The sequence below is a fragment of the Vicia villosa genome, unplaced genomic scaffold, assembly GCF_029867415.1.
Source record: "Vicia villosa cultivar HV-30 ecotype Madison, WI unplaced genomic scaffold, Vvil1.0 ctg.001319F_1_1, whole genome shotgun sequence".
Lineage (NCBI taxonomy): Eukaryota > Viridiplantae > Streptophyta > Magnoliopsida > Fabales > Fabaceae > Vicia > Vicia villosa.
In genome coordinates this window covers 60,190-82,372 of record NW_026705573.1, presented here as the reverse complement: position 1 = coordinate 82,372, position 22,183 = coordinate 60,190, and positions in this window count along the sequence as shown.

Genomic DNA, 22,183 nt, shown 5'->3' with positions numbered 1-22,183 from the left:
TTTTTGGAAAGAACGTTAACTTTGTAATAATCCGTGTTTGGACGTATACAAAGTATTGCCTTTTTGGAAAGTTTTGAAAAATCAACAGTGTATGAGAATTTTGTTTGATTTGATTTGAGCAAGCAAACTAGGAGGTCTACCTTGAGTTGTAAGGTCTTTATCCTATTTCCTTTAAAAATCTATCCTTTCACCGGATATAAAAGCAAGGTTCGATTTTGTACTCAAAACAGTAGAATTTGACTTTGATTTTGAAAGATTGTGAAAGGGATTTACCTTAAGAGGTGCAAATGTGATTGTGATTGGATTCAGATATTTATCTTTGAAGTTTGGTGATCTAACGGTTCAATTTTATCTTTGACATACACGCAGTTTATATTTGCTGGAAATTAAAATGCGGAAATGTAAAGTGCGGAAAGTAAATCTACGCTATTACATCGATTGTGCAGGAAATGTAAACTAGCCTATTTACATCAATTTGACATCCTATACATTTATCTAGGAATTTAAATTGCAAGAAAAATAAAAGGCATGTTTTTGGATTTTTTATGATTTATTTTAATTATAATTAATGCAATATTAATTAAATTAAAATGAAGAAAAGAGATGAAAATTGATTTAAACCTAGAAATTAAGTTTAAAATATGTACAAAATATTTGTCAATTAATTTTAAAACAAAACTAATTTTTTTTGGAATTTTTGGAATTGATTTGAAATTGATTTAAGTTAATTAAAACATAATTATGCAAATAATTATACAAATAATTAAAACTTAAAAAGAAAATTATTCAAAATATGTACAAAATTAGTTTATAATATATAAACAATATTTAACACAAAGAACAATTTTTTTTAGGATTTTTTGATTGGTTAGAATAATAAAAAAGTAAATATATAAATATATACTAATTAATTATGCAAAATATTGAAATTTTGAAGAAAAATAAAATATTTTTATTTCAGAAAATAATATATTATTTTAGAAGTCTAAAAATATTTTTTGTGTATTTTTTGGATTTTTAAAACTATTTTTAATTAAATTAACAAAGAAATTAAAATAAAATAGAAAATAAAATAGAAATAAAAAGGATACTGATCCTGTGTGGTTTGATTGAGGGAGCATGGTGTGCACGCATGATCTGAAGCGTTAGATGACTCATTAAATGAAATCAAGTGGTCCAGAAATTGAGGCACATGGCTTATGACGCGCCTGCAAAACACAAAATTAGTGGGAAATTTAAAACCTGCGCGCGCGTGCCATCCAATAGGAGGAAGACACGTCTTCGTCTTCAACCTTCAGCCAGGGCTTTCAACAGCGCTTTTGTAAAAAAGCGCTATAATAAGTGAACCCTAAATCTACAAAATAACGAATAGGGGTAAACAAGCAAATAAATTTGGCGCAATGGTACCATTCGATTCGTCTTGTTCCGCTGAGTTTAACCATGTCCTTAATTTTGCTTAATTTTGGCTCTAATGAAAAACCCTAATTTTGAACTAAGCAAACCCTAAAATGGTATATGCTACAAACAGCCATTAAAGTCCAATTGAAGCTCCAGAAACGACCAGAGCTTCAAACCAAACACAATTATGCATCTACATCTTGTTAAATGTGCGTGAATTATGAGATATAAGTTGGTTTTAGTTTGAACAAACCGTGGCTTTATATAGCTCGATTCAGTGAAGTTTATGACTTGGAAATGATTGGAATTGTTTCAGTGTAGCTCAGAGATGATGTTTGAATGTTTATTTTATATTGAAATGGACTGAAACTTAAAATTCGAATTTCAAGTTTCTTTGAAAATTACAAGTGGTTACAAGTATGCTATATGCTTATGGATGCTTCTGAACTCGTCTCCCTTTGTTTGCTGAACTATGATAGCTTATTTATAAGCTATGTGTGCTTACAATTGAAGCTAATATGTGCCTTAGTTGCCTTTGTTGAAACTTTGCATTTTTTAATATAAAAAAGCTTGAATTCTTGACCAAGTCATCTTGCCTTCAATGCACCTGCCTTGTCCTTCAATTCTCTGCAGAAAGATGAAGATTCTTTGAGGTGAGTCATGCTTGATTTGTAAGCTAACCTTTATCCATGCATTTTCCTTTTAATTTTAATCTTAAAGTAAGATAAAATCATGCAAAAATGGATAAAAAAAAGGTATGGGCTTAGCCTTGGTCGTGGGAGGCCCATTATAACATGGAAATGATGTTTGAATGCTGAAAACTTGGCCCCTTTTGGAAAAAATGCAATTTTGAACAATGTTGGTTTCATGCATTTTCCAAAATTTAGCCAACTTCAACAAGGTGTAAATCCCTCAATTTTTGTCATATGAAGGAGATCTTGCACTTTTTGGAAACCTCAAAGAGTCCTCTAACCAATGCCTTTGGTCTCATGTCAAAATGATTTTTGAAGCTCCTTGTGTGTCCTTTTGAAAAAAGTGTCTTTTTGTTGACTTTGAAAATGACCTGTAATGTCTTTGGTCATATTTTTCAAATGGTGAATGCAATGACCATGGGATCAATTGCATTTGAAAGATAATTTAATTTCCTTCAAAATGAGCTTTGGTTTGAATTTTTTGGATGAAGGATGAGAGAGTTATGATCAGTCAAAGTTGAGTTGACTTTTCAGGCAAAAACCCTAATTTTGAATCTTAGAGTTTTGTTGATTTTTGATTTTTCCTTGATGAATTATGATCATCCAATGATCAAATGATGAATCCTTTGACAAAATATGGATTTTGACAAAAAATTTCATTTTTGACTGTCTGTTGACTTTTTTGGTCAAACGGGTCGTCTGTTGACTGTTTGAGCTGCTGACGGTGCGTCTGAGTGAATTGAAGTTTGAAAATTTGTATGATGGTACTTTGAGATATATGGATGTGTATGAAATCCATTTGAGCTCTCAAAAACTTGTTGCTCCTGTAAAAACAAGAAAAACCCTGATTAGGGACTGTTTGTGTAGGAGACAGTTAAGCGTACCTGACTTTTGTGCAGTGTTGAGTCTCTGCTAATCGCGTGATATTCAGAGGACTTCTAGAACAAAAATCTTGGAATTTTGAATTGTGAAAGATTGATTTGATTGATGGTACAAAACACTGAGAATTGTACTGCCAGCAGTTTGGCTGTCAACTGACTGTCCAGGTATTGATGTAGCAGTTAGAGTGAAAAATCAACAGTCAAAGTTAATTTTCTTTTTTTGTTGTTTTTGTTTTTGTTTTATGTGAAAAATGAAAGTTTATTTACATGACTTGTTAGAAAAAACACAGACATAATAAATAACTAATATTTACTGTATGCGGGCAAAATTACCGATAATAACCCTGAAAATCATTTAATGCACAGAAATAGGAATATTTGACTGGCAGAAAACACACAAAATATTATCTTAGTAATTAAGCAATATTATTACAAATAGTACAACATTTAATACTGACAGTACAAATATCACATACTACACTGAACAGTACGACGAATAAACGGTACATTTAAGAAATAAGAAATACGGCAAATTTTAAGAATGACGATTGATAACCCATGCTATGAACAATAACATGTAGATGATTGGGAGCATAACCATTGCAAGTCCACACTCTTCAGGACTATGCAGGCAGAAGAAAGTCATGATCACCGTAGCAATGGTGATGACTGTAAGAGACAGTGTCTCTATCCATTTTGCCATTCTTGTTAGGGAAGAAGAGAAAATGGATTATGAAGTGGAAATTTGAGAAGTGAATTAGAATTTGATGTGAGATTTTATGAGAGGTATTTATAGAATGGAAAGAAGGATAGAGACGTTGGGGAATAGTGTGATTCCGTACAAAAGGAAAATTTGAGTGGAAGTAAGATTTGAAAGAAAGTGGAGATAGTGTTGGGAAAAAGAGAGATTTGATTTTTGAAAAAGAGATTTGAAAAGATTTTTGAAAATAATGGAATATAGTACAAAAATTAGTGGGAAACAAAAGATAATAATAATCTACTTGTTACCAGTACAGTCTGAGTTTCCTGATTCTGCACCTGCAAAAAGATTTAACTCTGTACCAATTGTGTCAGTACTATTTATCTGTAAATAAATAAATAGCATGTGTGAAGTAATAAACAGCATTTGGCGTTTGCGTAAGAATAAATTCAACTGCAAGCCAAATTAATGTATAAGAAAAATTCTAAAAACTAAGTATTTCATATGTCAGGATATTTGTTGAAATAAAAATCCATGATTATATGAGACTCTTAATTTTCAGATTGGAGTTTTCTTGAAAAAAGATGTGGGCAAATTTTGGGGTATAACACATTGTAAGAAGGAGGGTCACACAAGAAAAGTGTGCCCTAAACGCCTAAAAGATCATGGAGGTAAGGATAATGGCAACGCTTCCATTATTCAAGATGATTTCAAATCATCTGATGTTCTTGTGGTTTCAAGCAGTGACTCTAGTAAGGAGTGGATTATGGATTCAGGTTGCACTTGGCACATGAATCCAAACAAAGACTTGTTCAATGAATTATGTGGTCAAGATGGTGGGTCTGTATTGCTAGGAAATAACAAAGCTTGCAAGATTGCAGGTGTTGGATCTGTGAGATTCAAGATCCATGATGAGTCAATAAGGTTGTTGAATGAAGTAAGGTATGTTCCTGGTTTGAAGAGAAATCTGATTTCTCTTGGTGAATTCGACAAGAAAGGATATGTTTTCCAAGGAAAGAAAATTATCCTAAGAGTCATGAAGGGGTCGAAAGAAGTCTTGAGAGGCGTCAAGAAATAAGGTTTGTATACCCTTGAGGCTGAATTTGTAAGTGGTTCGATAAATGTTGTATCCACAAAATCTTTGTCGAAGACAGAAATTTGGCACATGAGATTGGGCCATGTCAGTGAAAGGGGTCTGGTCGAATTAGGAAAACAAAATTTTCTTGGTGGAGACAAAGTCGAAAAGCTGAAGTTTTGTGAACCCTACGTACTTGGAAAATGTTGTAGAGTGAAATTCAACAAAGGCAGACAAAGAACACATGGATCGCTTGATTACATCCATGTTGATCTTTTAGGGCCTGCAAGGTGTCCATCACATTCAGGAGCAAGGTATTTTCTATCCATAGTTGATGACTATTCCAGGAAGTTATGGGTATTCATCCAGAAGACTAAGGATGAAACTTTTGAGAATTTCAAAAGTTGGAAGACTCTGGTCGAAAATCAGACTAGCAAAAAGGTCAAGAGGTTGAGAACCAATAATGGCCTTGAGTTTTGCAATGATGCATTCGACAGCTTTTGTGGTGCCTCTAGTATTGCAAGGCACATAACTACTGCAGGTACTCTACAATAAAATGGTTTGGCTAAAAGGTTTAATCCAACTATTTTGCAGAGAGTCAAATGCATGTTGACTAGTGTTAGGTTAAAGAAGGTGTTATAGGCTAAGGCTGTTTCGACAGCAACATATATGATAAAAAGATGTCCTTCGACAGTGTTAGATATGAAGACACTTGAAGAAGTTTGGTCAGAATATCCACCAGACCTCGACACATTGAGAGTATTTGACTGCATAACCTATGCTCACATTAGGAAAGACAATGTCGAACGTAGAGCCCTGAAATGCATGTTCATGGGATATCTTGAAGGAGTCAAAGCTTATAGGTTGTGGTGCCTAGAGCTAGGTCCCAAGAGGAGTATCATCAGTCGAGATGTAGTTTTCAATGGAGCTGAAATGGCTTTTAATAAAACTAATGATGTTGGTCGAAATACATAAACATTTGACGAAGAGCTGGAACAGGCAGAGATTTTTGTTGAGGTGGAGCATGTTGATGCTGAATTGCATATCCCTGATGAAGTCGAAGAAGAAGCAGAAGATGTAGTGGAAGTAGAGGAAACTGTCGATGACTTCCTATTGTCAAGAGATAGGTCGAGAAGAGTCATAAGGCCACCTCAGAGACTTGGTATGCAGATGTTATAGATTATGCCTTAATCTCTGCAAGTGAGGTTCTAGACGAAGAACCTAGAGACTATAAGTAAGCTATGAGGAGTCGAAATAAGACTGAATGGCTGAAGGCCATGGATGATGAGATGAAATCTCTTCATGATAATCATACTTGGGAACTGGTCAATGGTTAGTCAACTGTAAATGGATTTTCAAAGGAATGAATCAAAGGAGTAGCGTCGAAAAGATACAAGGCATGGTTGATCGCAAGGGGTTTCACTCAGAAAGAAGGTGTCGACTTCAATGATGTGTTTTCTCCTATTTTGAAGCATAGGTCCATTCGAATGTTGCTTGCAATGGTGGCACAGCTCGATCTTGAATTAGAATAAATGGATGTGAAGACTGCGCTCTTGTATGGTGATCTAGATGAAACGATCCTGATGAGGCAACCTGAAGGGTATGTCGAAAAGGGGAAGGAAGATTATGTGTGCAAGCTAATGAGATCTTTATATGGGTTGAAACAATCTCCTCGACAGTGGAATAGGAGATTCGACAAGCTCATGGCACGCATAAGTTTCATTAGAAGTCAGTTCGACCATTGTGTTTATTTTTCGATTTCGACCTGGTAATTCGTATTCTTATAGCAAACAACAATGTCGAAGATGTAATGAGGGTGAACGCTGAACTCAATAAGAAGTTCGATATGAAGGATCTGGGAGTTGCATCCAGGATTCTTGGAATTGACATTCGAAGAGATAGAAACTAGACGAAATTATGCTTATCTCGAGAGGCATACCTACGGAAGATTCTTGACAAGTTTGGTATGTCAAATTCAAAGCCTGTTGTAACTCCAACAAACCCTCAATTCAAGCTCGGTATTGATCAGTGTCCCAATACTGATGTCGAAAGAGCCTATATAAATAGCACCCCATATGCTAATATAGTTGATTCTTTGATGTATGTTATGGTTTGTCTAGACCCGATATAGCATATGCAGTAAGTCTTGTAAGCAGATACATGGCGAATCCTAGAAAGGCTCACTGGCAAGCATTGAAGTGGATTTTAAGGTACATAAATTGGTCTCTGAATAGGGTCTTAATTTATGGTGGAGCCTTAGGTGAAGATAGTAAAGCAGTAATCGAAGGATATATCAACTTTGATTATGCAGGTTGTATGGATTCCAGAAAATTTATTTCTTGATATGTTTTCACTATGTTTGACACAGAAATTAGTTGGAAAGCAACAATTCAGAAGGTTGTTGCTCTATCAACCACTGAAGCGAGTATATTGCCTTAAGTGAAGTTGTGAAAGAAGCGTTGTGGCTTGAAGGTTTTGCAAATGAGCTAAAACTTCAAGGTCGAGGTATTATTGTTAAATGTGATAGTCAAAGTGCAATACACTTGTCGAAGAACTCAACATATCATGAGCGAACTAAGCACATCGATGTGAGGTTGCATTTCGTCAGATGATTAATCGACCGTGGAGAAATCCAAGTGCTGAAGGTTTCGACAAATCACAATGCTACTGATATGATCACCAAGACATTGCCGAGTTGCAAGGTTTTCCACTGTAGGCAGATGATAAAGCTGCATGAAGGAAGCTATTTTGTTCCATTGATGTTGTAGAGTTAGGTCCAAGGTGGATATTTATGAGATATTGGATCGAACTCTAGTATGGTCGAAGGGTAACTTCTTGGTTCGACAGGATTAAGCATGAAGTCGAAGGTTGTTCACATGCTCGTGTTGAAGATGATAGGTTTGTTAGCATGTTAAATTAGCTTTTAGTGTTTAAACCCTAATTTATTAAGTTAGCTTGTTTATTAAGTTAGCTTGTATAATGGGCCTTGTGAAAAAAGCTCATTAGTTTAGTATGTTAGGTTTTATTATAAATAGCATACCAGTCTCTCATCATTGCATACTGCGAATCCTAATTTAGGGTGAGAGGGTTATTTGTTATTCTTGTAACACTTGTAATCTTGTTTGAAGAGAAAGTAAAAGAATAGAAGTTATAATCAATCCTTGTTGTTCTTCTTGTCTTCCCTAATTTCCCATTATACTTTGTTCTTGACATTGTTTTTCACAACAAAGACCTTATCAGATCTTATCTTTCTGCTATGCATTATTGTTGACATATGTATTATATACATTCATATTTTTAGTATTATGATGTATATGATTTTATTTATGTCATTTTTTTCCTTTGTATGTTTCAAACATCACCACACATTATTCTAGACGTATATGTATGTGGTGTTACACTTAAGTAGTGATATTTGATGTTAATTAAATATTACAACACTTAATTTTATTTTAAAGATGTTAATCTATTTTTTCATGTGTAATCTATTGTATTATTTGATAAAGAAACAAATGTATGTCCTGACGAAGATATTTTCTAATATATATGCTTTGATTCTCCTTTGTATGTAAGGAGTTAAAGCCTCTTAGCGAACCTTTGCTTAGGTAGATTATGTTGTACTCTATATTTTATAAGGTCACTTATTTCACTTATTTGTATTAAATAAACTTTAGTCTTCTTAGATAGTTAATAGAATTTGAGAGAAAAAGAAAAGGAAGTTCCTTGTCAAACAGGGTCGGCCCTGTGGGGGTGCAAGAAGCACTACCGCACAGGGCCTCCAAATTTAAAGGGCCTCAAATTAAATTGATATAAATATATAATTAAATAATATGTAATACTTGAGCGAATTATTAGTCACTTGTTTCAGTATAGCCTAGCGGTTGTGTGTGTCTTTTGGGAAAGAGACCTTGCAGGTTCAAATCTCAACTTCTCAATTTTTTTTTCATATTTTTTTTTTTCATTATTAAAGAAAAGCTATCATTTAGAAGTAAGAATCGTTTTGAAATTTATTATGGACACACAATCATCTTAATCAATTCATTTCCATTATTAAAGATCTTTCAAAATTTATTTTAATTCAATTTCTTTAAATTTTATTTTAAATAATAACATTTTAACAAACTATTATAATTTCTTTTACAAGATTTATTATATGATGAACACATTTATCTTTATTTTTTATAATTAAATGTTGTACATATTATTTTCGGGTATTGTTTTCCTTCATAATAATGTTTTAAGACTTAATAAATGTATTATTTAATTTTATTTAAACTATTATTAAATAGAGTAAATTAATAAATTAAGTTATTCAATTTAAATGATTTATGAACATATTTTAGCTTAATTTATTTACAAGCTTTTTCATCAATTTAGATTTTCATTGTGAATTGACACAATAATAAATTTGATGTAGTAATTGTCTCCCTTTGAAAAATCAAATTATACTCTTATATTTTGTAATTTCACAATGTTAATTATTTATAAATTAAAATACTTTGATAATATTGTCAAAATCGTTCAAATAATTATTACCTTTTACTATTAAATAGTATGATTTTTTTTTATAAATGGAGGATGGTAGGAGTAGAAAGATGCGAAAAACTAAATTTCAAAAGAGTCAAATTTTTACAGAATATTTCTATATCATTAAATATATATTTACAGAATACTTTTACAAAATATTCAAATGAAATATAACTTTTATAATCTGTTATATTTTTATCTATTAAGGGGCCTAATATTAAAATAGATCAGGACCTTTAAATTGTTTGGGTCAGCCCTGTGTGAAACTAACATGTTTTTTAAGCCTTGTAGCAATAACCTTTTCCCAAGCTAGGATGCTTTGGAGTACAATTGAGTCTCACATGATAGACCAAGTTTTCATCCTAATTTCTTGAGGTTCTTCTTCATATGTTATTGTGGATCGATATACATCATATTAATCCACGAGAACACATATACAAATAACTCGACAAACCAGATGAAAAGTTTGTGTGGATTGTAACTTGAGATAAAAATTAACCACTCTACACCCCTCTCAAGAAACTAATCAAAGTTAGATGGTGTTTCAAAAACATATTTGTTTTCCTCGAACCTACCTTTATTTTTCATTCAGTTAACAACCTAAAAAGATTTAGACAACTAAAATATAATTTAATATGGTAAGTGACCTTAAAATATCTAGAGTACAGCATAATATCCTCAACAAAAGATTATTTTAGATGCACAATGGAGTTTTAACAACATACATTTAATTAATATTAAGGGTATACATATTTGAAAATATCTTCACCGACACATACATAGGTTGTCTTAATCAGATACTACAAGTCATTAAAAAGAAAAAGAGAGACTAAAATATATAACTTTTGAACATTTCAACACTAAAATTGCCCTATTTAAAGTTATGTGACCAAAATTAACCCATTTTACCATATACGAGACCAAAAATGTTATTACCCTAATTTTTTACTCACATATTAAATTCTTATAGTTAATTTTTTTATATAATTAATTAATTAGTATACAGGTAATTTTAAGATATATATATTATATATATATATATATATATATATATATATATATATATATATATATATATATATATATATATATATTTAATATATTAAAATAGGATACATGTTTAGCGCCAACTTTAGACCAAAATCCCGCCTAAACACGTGCATCGCACGGGGTAAAGTACTAGTGTATATATATATATATATATATATATATATATATATATATATATATATATATATATATATATATATATATATATATATATATATATATATATATATATATATATATATATATATATATATACTAGGACTTTTACCTGTGTGATGCACATGATTTATTAGGAAGATGTATTATATGTTTATAAATGTAAAAAAAAAATTATATTTCATATGTTGTGAATATAAAAATTACAATTATTTAGTGAAATTGGAATTCTTGGAATTGGTGATTTGAAAAGAGTTGTATAAAAAAATAAAAAGATTTGAATAATTAAATGCAAAACTATAGATTTAATAAGAAGTTAGGAGGGAAACTTATTAAGGATTAGGAGGGAACCTTGTATTTTGTTTTAATATATTAAGGATATATACGAGGATGGTTATATTGACTCCAAAAGTAAGTGTTCAACACTTACTCCAAATCATAACCATTGATTTTCATTAATCTAACGGTTTTAATTGATCATTTAATATAATTATTTTTTTATATAAAATTTTAATTAAAACCGTTGGATTAATGATAATCAATGGTTATGATTTAGAGTAATGGAGTCAATATAACCCTCATCTCTCTCTCTCTCTCTCTATATATATATATATATATATATAAAAGGAGGGTTATATTTACTCCAGGAGTAAGTTATTATGGGAGCATATCAAGTGAGAGCATTTTTAAATGAGAGATGAGAGGAAGAAATATCAACCATTGGATTCATCAAGAGAGAATGTTAACACATTAATGAGGCTATTAATTTCTCTCTCTTGATGAATTCAATGGTTGAAATTTCTTCCTCTCATCTCTCATTTAAAAATGCTCTCACTTAATATGCTCCCAAGTTATTATAACTTACTCCAAATCTAGACCATTGATTCTTCTCAATCTAATGGTTAAAAATAATAAGTAATATATATATATATATATATATATATATATATATATATATATATATATATATATATATATATATATATATATATATATATATATATAAATATATATAAGGAGGATTTAAAATTTAATAATAGAGTATAAAATTTATTTCTTTAAATAAGTCTCTAAGGTTACTAGAAACTTTAAAATCTTAAATCGATTTCTAAAATAAATATTTAATGGCAATAATCTAAATGTCTAGATTACCCAAGCCTAGTCCAACCAAGATATGTTTTAAATAAATTCACATGAATTCTATCACCTTATTCTTGAAGCATTCTCCCATTCTAGTATCAAATGCATAAGTTGGTTGTGGTTATTCAGCATTGCTCTTGATTGGATTATAGTTATACAGTTGTAGATGAAATGGTTATATAAATAAGGTGAAGCTAATGATAATAGATTAAAGTTGATGCCTTTCACAAGGAAACTCAGTCTTATCCAGACGTGAAGAATTAATCGTTTAAATTTATAGAAAAAGATACATGATGCTCATGGGTAAATAAGGTTTTTTGCAATAAACTAATCAAATGACATAAACACCCTTTCTTAATTTGGTATCTAATTCTTCTATATATTTATTAGAAACATTGAACTTATTATACATACTTAAACTAGTTTGTCTATTTTTTGTTTTCCAATCGAAGGTTATCAATGTATATATTTAGAATAAAATAATTTTTATTTATTTCTCTATTATTGGTTAATGTTAATGTATTATTATTGATTTAGCTAAAAGAGAAAAATCAATCTGAAAAAAGAAAATAAAAACAATTTCCATATATCTTGTTTCCATTTAATTTTATTTTTAATATTCATTTATGTAATATAAAATTATAATTTTAACAATTTATTTTCTTCTCAATTTAATCAATTTTCTATTTTTAAATTTAGGATAAAGGTTAAGTATTTACCTTATTAATTGTTTTTTTATATCAATGACTAGGAGATATTACATTTCTATTAATTATTGTAAAATTTAAAAAGAAATTTCTTTAAAATGGATAAAAATATAGAAATGTTTCTTTCTCTTTATTTTAATTTACTAAAACACGATAGTTTTCCAACAATACTTTATATCATAAAATAAAAAAAAATATATTACAAAGGTAATTGAAAATACATTATGCGTTAATAGAATAGAAATAACATTATGCATTAACAATATCCTTTTGAAAGGCATGCGGAATAAAAGTTGGTATTTATCAATTCAAGACTCTCTCTTATCCTTCTTCTTCTCTAGATTTCAATGTATCTTAAATGTATTTTGGAAGAAAGAATGAAAAGTTTAATTTATAGACTAAAATATTTTTTAGTTGCTTATTTCTCTTTTTTTTCTTTCTAATTTAAGATTTAATATTTAAACATGTACTCAAATATTTTTTTTAATTCTCTATTTTAGCTAAAACTGGAAATCATTGATATGGATTTATCTAAAAAAATTGAAAATCCATCACAAAAAAAACAAAATCAAATATATTACCATATGCATTGTTTACCATTCAAACATTTTGTCTAATTTATATGTAGGTAAAATAAAATATTTATTCTAATAATTTATTTTCTTAATTAATTTGATAATTTTTCTATTTAAGGTGAATATTATGTATTTACCTTATCAATAATTTTTTCCTTATTGTTAATGATCACATAGTATTATTTTTCTATATGTTTTTTAACTTTTCAAGAGTATTTCTTTGTATGTTTTAAAATAAGGGAATATGATGTTTTTTAATTTGGTCAAATAGTATTAATTAAACAATCTAACTATAAATACTAATATTTAGGATAAAAAAAAGCTATAATTTTTTATAGGCAAAAAAATTAAATTGTTAATATTAATAATATATTGTAAATTTTATATAATGTATATTGTAAAGAAAATAAAAAAGTTAGTTTAGCAATAATAGTGTTTGTATATATTTAAAGATTGGCAAGCATATTTTAAAAATAAATTTATGACATTTATTAATATTATTAAAATATTACTTAATTAAATTTTATTCATGGAAAAATATTAATATTTTTTTTCGCGCTCTTTATTTTTTATTATCTTTTGTAACTTCCTCTTACTACTTTGATTAAAACTCATTATCAATATATCTTTTCATGTGAATAATTCTATAGAAAATCTATTGACCCTATGACTAATTCTATAGAAAATCCAATGATCTTACAACATCAAATCTTCAACAAAACCCAAAATAAATACAATGTCCTCTTTTTATCATATCTTCCGCTTAAGTCCTTCATCGGGCATTTTTTAGAAAATTTGACATCTTCCTTTTATCTAAATTGCTTCTTATTTATTTTGTCTCGTCTATTGCAAATGCCAACAAAAATAACTTGTGAAGATAAAATGGCATGCTCTCGGTGTCTTAGGATGTGTCATCCTTCAATCAAAAAGACCATCTTCTGAAAATAATCTTACAAGTAAGCATTCTATATTTTTCCTAGTTTTACTTTCCACAAATCACAATGTTTCATGTCAACATAAAATTATTTCGAAATTAACTCCTTTCAACTTCGTCTTTAATTGAGTTTTTTAAAAACGTTGGATGTTTATAAAGAGGAATGTGATAAGGTTTGTGTAGGATTTTCATAAAGATGCAAAGCTAATCAAAGCGTGTACTTTCTCTTTATTAACTTTAATTCCCAAGATCAAAAACCCACAGTTGCTAAGTGAGTACAGGACAATATGTCTCGTAGGAAGCTTGTACAAGATCCTATCTAAGTTGATGTCGGACAGACTAAAATGTGCGATAGGAAAGCTGGTATCGAGCTGTCAAACAGCCTTTGTTCCTGGCAGAAGTATTTCAGATGGGGTTTTGTTGGTAAATGAGGTTTTGGATTTGGCTAACAGGGAGAAAATGAGTTGTATGGCTTTGAAGGTGGACTTCGAAAAAGCATATGACTGTGTCAGTTGAGATTTCTTGAGGACAATGTTACATTTATTCAGATTCGAGGGCCGCTGGATAAGATAGATGGATAGTTGTATTTTCACTAGTCATTTTTCCATTCTCATTAATGGCAGCACTACAAAGGATTTTAAGGCGGAGAGAGGTCTCCGACAAGGAGATCCAATTTCTCCTTTCTTATTTGTTTTGGTGTCGGAAGCACTTTCGGGGTTAATGAAGAGGGCAGTAGAAACGGGAGACTACAAAGGGTTTAAGATTAATGAAGATGTAGAAGTTAACCTTATGCAATTCGCGGATGATACTATTTTGGTGCGGAGGAAAGTAGTAACAACCTTTGGTTGATGAAATCATTCTTAGGGGTTTGAGTTGATGTCAGGACTGAGGATTAATTTTCACAAGAGCAAAATTTATGGTTTCCACACCAATGATTGGTTGTTGGAAGCGGCGTCCAAATTTTTATCGTGTGATATTGATCATCTACCTTTTAAATATCTTAGAGTTAAAGTAGGGGAAAGTCCTAGAAAGGTGACTATGTGGAAAGATCTTATCAACCAATTAAAATCAAAGCTGACAGTGTGGAAAGGCAGGTATCATAATATGGAGGGTCGTTGCTGAAGCGGTAAAGCGGCAAGCAACAAAACTTTTGGAAATATTTATCTGAAAAATTATCGTCTCCACAGAGACTAGTGCATTGAACCGTCATTCAACAGTTTCCAAAGTTTTGAGTTTGGATTGAATTTGTTAAAGATAAAAACGAAAAAGTAAATATCAACACAAAAAGCATTCATTCTTTAGAGAGAAGAAATTTATAAAGCATTCATATAATCTACTTATCACAAACTTAAACCTATCGAATAGTTGCACTCAACCTACAATACTCGTCAAAATCATCAAGCATCGCACACACCCTAAATCATTTCTAACTCAAAGTAGAGAGAACTACTATATCATCTCGGCGATGAGCTCTCAGCCAACCTCCACAACACAACAGACATCCATATCATTTGTACCGACGATCTCTCAATCGACACAACTAACACGGAAATATTAAGCTTCGAAATCCACAAAGATTATTAGCTCTAAATCTATCTCTAGAATCTTGAAACTAATAGATATTCATCCTTAATCAAGATTTGTGAGGTATATGTCTCTAACAACCCAAATCCAAACATAAATACAAAAAGATTAAGGAAGACATCAATAATGATTTGTAAAGAAATTATATTATAAAACACATGATCAATACATATACATATGTTCAAAGTAAATAGACAAACATACCTAACAAAATAGAGTATACAAAGAGAAGAGAAGAAGAGGAACCAAACATTTCTTAGTTTGTCAACACCAATTGATGAGAAATTCGACCTCCGATCATCAAGATGCAACCCCATTTGATGTTTCTAAGCCTCTCTCTGTAACATCCCAAAATTTCTAATTTAATTAGTTTAATTTAATTTTAAATTAATTAATTTGGATTAACATTTTATTGGAATTATGTGGAAAGAAATATAAAATGTTAAGTTGTTGGGCCTTATGGTGGAATTAGTAATATGGGGGTGTAAGTGTAAGGGAGCCCATCTCTAATTTTATGTTTTCATGAAATAAGGAAAAACAAGAGGAAAAGAGTTAGAACGTGAAAAACAAGAAGTTGTGAAAAGAGGAGCTGAAGAACGTGAAAGAGAACCAAGAGGGAGAAGACCCACTCAAGGATTTGACTAAGGTAAGGGGGACTTCTCTGATTATCATCTATTATTGGGTTAGGGGTTAATAATATTGAATAGATGTAGGATTCGGGTCAATTGAGTCATATGATAGGTTTAGGGATTGAATCAAATTGTATGATAATTGATCTTGTGTATGAAATCTATGATATTGTGTGATCATGGCTTTGTTTGATGTGTAATTGATGCATTGTGATGTGTATTTCGTGGTATGTGTGCATTTCATTTCCTATTATTCGAATTGGTGTAATTGGAATGTGTTGGGAATGGTTGGAATGCTGTTTTCTGCAGAATTTGGGGTTGCAGGTACGCAGTAACCGGTTACTGAGAGCAGGGTAACCGATTACTGCAGTGTAAAAAGGGAAATATTGCTGGCTGGGAGTCGGTAATCGGTTACTGAAAGCAGGGTAACCGATTACCCATACAAAAAACAGGGGGATGTATTTTCTGGAAGTCAGTAATCGGTTACTGAAAGCAGGGTAACCGATTACCCATACAAAAACCAGGGGGATGTGTTTCGTGAGTCAGGGTAACCGGTTACTGGCCTTTGGGTAACCGATTACCACTGAAGGTTTTTGAAAAATGCAGAATTTTGTAAAATGCATAACTTTTGAACCGTTGGTCCGTTTCGCGTGCCGTTTTGAGCTAAACGAACCTTATTAAATAATCTATGTGATGATTAATGATGTGATTGTGATTGAATGATGCATATATATATAAACATGCTTGATGATGATGATGATTATGATGAAATGGGTATTTTGACGATGTTACTCATAGACTTGACGATGGTATAAGTATGTTCATATATGTTTGCATTCATTCATGTTCATTGGTGATACTGTATCCATAAGGGTGTGTTGGATCAGTGAAGGGCATGATTCCCATTGTGTGGAATCTGTGCCGGCAGGGCCGTATCTTGATGATGTTGGATCGGTCGTGGGTTATTCCCATTTGATGATGTTGGTACCACATGCATAGTGTCAGTTGCATTCATATGCATGACTTTTATAACATGATTGGATGTATTCCAGTGTTATAAATATTGATGAATGTTGGTTGATTGCTTTGTGATGATGAAACTTGCCTGAATGTCTGTTTGTGAAACAATTGGGTGAACAATACAGCTATGATGTGTTATTGCCTTATAGCCTTATAACATTTGTTAATTATGATGAAGACTCACCCTTACATGTTGTCATTTTCAGATTGAGGATAGCGGCGGTTCGACTCGGTGAGGATTAGCTCATGAGTCAGTTGTTTGGTTAGCGTCAGGTGTCATGCTCTGATAGTTGTAACACTGGGGACGCGAACGTTTAGAGTTTAAGTTTTGATAACTCTCGTTTTGTTTTTATGTTGAAGGATTGTGTCATACCCCAAAATTTGCCCATACCATTTCTCATATGCAATCTCAAAATCAAGACATAAAGCTCCAAAACACACTCTCCTGTACAAAGGCTCTGAATTAGGGTTTGGTTCATTCAAAGAAAAATCATTGAATCAAGGGCTCAAAGTGGTTCCATAAGGTCAGCAACATCCCCATAACCCTAAAATCATTATTTGATCAAGGGTTGATCATAATGATGCAAGGAAACATCAGAAGAGTCAAAAGTCAAAAGTTACTATTTTTGGCATGAACTGGAAAAGTCAATCAAACTTTGAAAATTCACCAAATATTCATACTTCATCAGAAAAATTCCCACTAAAGCTTATTTTGAAGGGAATTCATTCCTCTATCCAATGGTCCAAGAATCAGAGCTCATAGGTCAATGGTTTAAGAGATATGGCTTCATACATTATAGGTCCTTTTCAAAAGTCAACAAAAAGACATTTTTTTTAAAAGGACATAAAATGGAAATGGAGAATAATTTTGATATGAGACCAAAGACACTGGCTAGAAGACTCTTTAAGGTTTCCAAAAAATCTACAAGCTTGAAAAAATATTGAGATATGGAGAAATGGCGTGGTATACAAGTTCACTTATTTTTCAGATGGGTACAAAGAGGAAAAAGCCTAAAATTCCAAATATTTCTAAATGGGCTTGCATTCTTTTTATTCTAACCTTATTTTAAGCCTATCCACGTGCTAGAATTAGAAGCATGTTATTTTTACTATTTTTATTTATTATTTTATGGTTTTAATTCATTGAAATCATGATTTAATTATATAAAATATAAAAATAATGCAAGATTTGATTTTGCTTTAATTTTAAGTCAAAAATTGAATCAAATATCTCCCACCAATCAGCCAATTTCGTGCATAATACTTGAAGCCCAAGAAAGTACAATTTTAGAAAGATTTGGAAGCATATCTCAATCAAATTTTCCCAAAATTCAATCTCAAGATGCAAAGAGATTTGGTTCAATTTTGTTGCCCTAAAATCACCTCTATAAATACATGAACAATGCCAGATGCTAGGGTCACGATTTCTGCCTCCAAGAGCTACCAAACCCGAGTGAAAAATTCAAGAAAATCTTCAAATTCGGTTTCCAAGTTGCAGGCATTTTCAGGAGTTCTTTTTTATTCTAACACCTTCCAAGGACTCCACTGAACGATTTCAGATCATTACCAGGCTCCCTCGCATCAAGAACATCTCCATGTAAGTCAGTTTCTGAGCTTTTAAAGTTTGTTTCGATTTCAATTATACACGCATGATTCATGGATTCCAATTGCATATTTGTGTTTGCCTTAATGTTATAATCGATTCTGGAGAATTAATCGCATTTAGACGTGGTTTTGAGTGTTATGCCATGGCTAGGGTTCATAACCTCGAAAGGGGGCTTTTCGATTAAGGTAAAATCATGTGAAATTGCTGGTTGTTATGAGTTCAGGGTACTTGGACGATCCTGTTAAGAGGGTCGCGCCAAATTTCTAGGGCGTTTTGGTCGTATTCGTTGTTTTGTAGGTATAAAAGAAACAAGATTTTACAGCGCATCTGCAACAAGCGCTGTAAAAAGTCGTCTTCCAGAAATTCTGTGGAGAAGATGATGACGCGTCCTCATTCTATTGGACGAGTTGCGCGCGTTTTCCTGTTTTTAAATGGAATGATTCGCTGCTTCTCGTTTCACGCGCAAGTGGTACTCCCCTTCGATCCAGCCGTCCGATCAGGCCTGCACTTCAATCCAATGCGCCAGAGTTGAGGGTCTATGGTACACACACGCGCGCTACCACACGTGATCGCAAGTTAAGTATTTTTGAATTTTTTTTTAAATTTAATTATACAGCCTCTTATTTTTGTTTATATATATATTTTGTTTTTTTTATTAAACTTATTTGTATATAAAAACTATATAAAAGTTATATAAAAATTTTATAAAAAATATTTTTATGTATTTATTTTTCTTATCTATTTATTTATATATATAATTATTTATGGAATTAATATTTATATTATTATTTAATCATATTAAAATACTTATATCTATACTAAAATTCATATTTAATTCATTAAAAATCTAAAAAATTCAAAAAAAAAATATTTTTGTTCCCGATTAAATTATTTTGTCCCGATTTAATTAATTAGGTCGCGAGACCAATAATTAATTAAATCGTTTATGTTCTCTTATTTGATTTATACGTAATCAGGTTTTTTTTAATGAACATCTCCTACACTAAAAACGATATTTTTTCATATGCCTTTTTTCAGGGTCGATTCTTCAAAGGTCTCCCGATAATGCGCCAGATCAAGACTCAAAGCTAAGTATTTTATTTATCTAAAGTCTATTTTGTTTCCTTTTACTTTTAGGGTTTATCCTTCTAATCCTTTTGAATACCGCATACTCTCACATCTATTATTTTGCCTTTGCCTTTGTTTCAGGGTTCACCTCTGAGCAACCTCCGACTCTAACCATATCAAATCAAATCCAAATCGAAGCTAAGTATTATTTATTTATTCATTATTAATTTATTTATCTTTTATTTTATTAGGGTTAACCTTGATTGTCTCTGAACTAATAATGCACTCACTGTACTTTGCCTTCTTGTTCTTCCTCCTTTTCAGGGTTGTCAATTGCCAAAGCTACGTTATTGGTAACCCTAAACCCTTTTATTTTATTTTATGCCTTTTATTACTTGTGTCAAACCCCATTGGGGATCCGCTGGTTTCATTGTCCCCTTCCCTTTATTACTTTATAACTGCGTGGTTAGTAATTTAGGGAGTGCAACTCTGAATCAATTAGAATCACTAATTACAAGATAAATATTATCTGAACATAACCACGTGAATGTTGCACACACGCACCCTTTTGGGGTAACCCCTCTGTTGCCTTGTTGCCTGTTGCCTTTGTGTTTTTTTGCAGAATAAGCCATGTCCCTCGAATTTGAGGATACCTCAGCCACGTTGCCTCGATAATTAAAAGGTCATACGACCCTAAATGATGCTGCCTTCGATACACAAACATGACCTTGACCCTCGGAAGTTGCCTACGGAAAAAGGCTGAGGTATCTTCTGGCTGCCTACGAAAAGGCTTATTCTGATCCTTCCCCTTAGACTACCTGCCCCTCTATGGCATGGGTCAGTCTTTGGGCGAATGATATCTCGACGACCCTTCAACCTCCAAACGAAAGGCTTCCCTGCCCTCTTATGGCAAGGATAGACCCTTTCATTCTGAAAGGCTAAAAAGAGACCTATCATCTGAGTTTAAGGTAATTGCCCCTAATTGCCTTGTAATGCTCAATTTTCATATTCTTTCTCACAATTCTTCAAAAACTGGCTACGCTCATTTACGAGCTAAAGTCCACTTTTTCTTTCATCTACCTTTTTCTAAAAACAAACGAGCAAGCAAAGCAATTAAGAGCCCATGGAAAACCATGGATGCAAAGGGTGCCTTACACCTTCCCTTTGCATAAATTATCCCCCGAACTTAGATTTCTTTAAAAAGGTTTTTTTCTGTTTCTTTTTGCCTTTCCGAATTTGTTTGGATAAAATAAAAGTCGGTGGCGACTCTTGCTTACCGCGACATTTCGATAAAAAGTCAGTTCACCGTATTACAGAACTGGCGACTCTGCTGGGGATTTTTCGATAAAAGAGGGGTTACCTTAAAAGTTTAGGATCACTTAATTGTATTCTATTGTTTGCTTTGCTTGCTTTATTTTTCAGGGTTGTTTTGGGAATTAACTGAAGGACGAATCTTATTCCCGGATTCAAGAACACTTAAGACTAGGAGTGGCATAGTCATGGCAACCTCTTTCACATATGTGGGAGATGAGTCAATATGAAGTTCACGCTTGAGTTAGGACTCCATAGCATATGCACACCTTTCTCAAATGAGGGGGGTCTATGTATGTGTCTATGGGTGCGCCGGAGCTCAAGGACCTTTAGTTACCCTTAACCCATCCTGGCCTTTAGGAACGTAGCGGGGGGACTACTCTTGACAAATGTTAAGAACTAGTCGCTACCCGATGCTACAATTCAGATAGGTTCTTTCTCAAAGTATCATTGCATGGTGCGAATGCATCATGTCCGAGGGTGCTTTAGAAGGGCTGACAATTCTGGATGACTTGTAGAACCCGTCGCTGAAATCTCCTCATCCATAGAAATACCCTTGGGAAGGACACCTGATCAGATTCCATGCAAGCCTTAAGCCAAAAATTGTGTGACTTGCGTGACTTGTTTGTGTTTACTACTAACCTTCATTTCCTCGCAGGTTCTGTTGAAAGGATTTGTTTGTCCTTACCATCTCGCACCAAGTCTAATGAACTGCATTCGCATAACATCATGACATCATGACATCATAAGCATAACATGATTTAACTAACCCTTTCAAGGATCTTAGGGATTTAAGGCGCACAATTTCAGGTGCCCTTATCAAAGGCTGATCTCCTAATCAAGGGGCAAGAGGATTTACTTTCCTCTGGCCACATACCTTCCAATTCAGAGATCCAGTACCTATCAAGGGGCAAGAGGATTTATTTTCCTCTGGCCACGTATCTTCAAATTCATGAGTATCCTGAATCAGAGGCGATGACCCACTCGATATGGTGAGCTTGATTCTTAAAGAAGGACGCTTAAAAATGAAAGCCAAGGTTCTTCAGACGAAGCTGTGACTGATTAAATTTCTAAAGTTGCTAACTAAATTCCTTAAAGATCCTTGAAAACATTTCATTTGCATTCATAAC